The 1,505-nt window shown below is 36.9% G+C and overlaps 1 pseudogene across 1 annotated transcript in view; it reads right to left on the reverse strand.

The window, feature by feature from the left end:
• The window catches only part of LOC104995544, an 8,418-nt pseudogene extending 6,942 nt beyond the window's left edge, over positions 1-1,476 (reverse strand). Inside the window, exons 1-2 of the transcript XR_826066.1 lie at positions 665-1,476; positions 369-473 (exon numbers count right to left, since the gene is read on the reverse strand). The product of XR_826066.1 is annotated as a phosphatidylinositol N-acetylglucosaminyltransferase subunit A pseudogene (transcript). The remainder of the gene's footprint in view (positions 1-368; positions 474-664) is intronic.
• Positions 1,477-1,505: the final 29 nt, after the last annotated feature.

Genomic DNA, 1,505 nt, shown 5'->3' on the forward strand with positions numbered 1-1,505 from the left:
GAAGAAAGAGGGGAGTAACAATCATGGTATAAAAGAAATACCATTCATAAGCTTCTAACCTTTTCCATCTCAAAAGACTGGTATCACCCAACTCTGATCTAAAAGTCATATAAAACTGTTTGGTTAAACTCATAGAGCTATACATATTTCTAACTTTTGTCACAGATCAAATTTCATCCTCTCCAAAATTAGTTTGCCTTCCATGAAAATATTAATACACTTTGATGAGTAATAGGAAAATGTCTCTTTTAAATTGAGGCTTCACATGCACACAGCTCACCTGTTATCTAAGTTAACAAGGAAGAGAAATGTTTGAATCTGTATATGCAGAGCAATTTACATGATTTGGGCCATGTTATTTAAATCACAACTCAGTGTGGCTTGAGAATCTGCAAACACTTCCAATCAAAGTAGTTGTTTTTTTGTGCATTCTTGGGTGCCCCAACCAGTTTCTAAAGTCAAATAATACTGGGCTAAAAAAAAAAAATAATGAATACCCTATCTAGGGTTTCCCATTTATATCATTTTTTTAAAAAATAGGCTTTGCATTACTTTATCAAGTACATGTAGCAGAAGCAGCCCACTTAATGCAGGCACGAAACCAAAACCAAATTTAGGTAAAAGATTATTTTCTCACCCAAGACAATATGGAATCCATCAATACCTGTCATGGAGCTGGTATCTTTCCCGTACTTCTTCCAAAATGATTCTCTTTGGTCCCTCTCCTCCAATTATGAATTTTAAATCAGGATATTTCTGACAGAGTTCAGGTATTATACCACTAAGTAAATCGGTCCCTGAAAACATAAAGTTGAATGTTGGAGATGTTAATAATTAAATTTAAAGTTTTTATCAGAACTGAGAATGCACTCACTTCGAAAAGTACTAGCTTACATAAGCAGGGAAACAAATTCCCTTAACCCTTTCCTAGAATGGTGGAATCACTCACAAACTATCAGGGGTCCCCCAAGAATTCTGGAAGATATATACACTGACACCATTGTTACCTTCTACCCACTCAGTTTGTAGACTATTCTGTTTTGAAAGTATTCAAGTTATTCACCTGTGATTACACAAGGCCTGTGACTAAAAAAGGCATTAGAGGTAGCTAACATTTCAGTTAAATTTTTCTACAGAACAGGAGAGCTGACTGGAGATCTGGGGCTTGTTCCAGCCTTTGTACGAGCAAGGCCTTTGACAATGGGAAAGTTTCCCGATATAGAAGACGAAGAGACCACTGTACCTAAAGTCCAAGGTCTCTTTCAACCATAAAATTCTACTGAACTGTGATTCTACCTCCTACTATAGGTAAGGGCTAAGCAGCAAAACATAACTGCTGCCTCCATTTTGTTAAGAATGCGGTTTGTACACAGGATTTTGCAGCGAACACTATGGTATTAGCAAAATTTATAAGAACAGTCCATCTAAACCTGTGATAGCCCACTTGCCCCAAATGACAGTGGATGAAGGTGGAAGGACCTCATGTGCCAGATCATTATAGTCTA

This window comes from Bison bison, unplaced genomic scaffold (genome assembly GCF_000754665.1).
Source record: "Bison bison bison isolate TAMUID 2011002044 unplaced genomic scaffold, Bison_UMD1.0 scf7180017850859, whole genome shotgun sequence".
In the NCBI taxonomy this organism is placed as follows: Eukaryota; Metazoa; Chordata; class Mammalia; order Artiodactyla; family Bovidae; genus Bison; species Bison bison.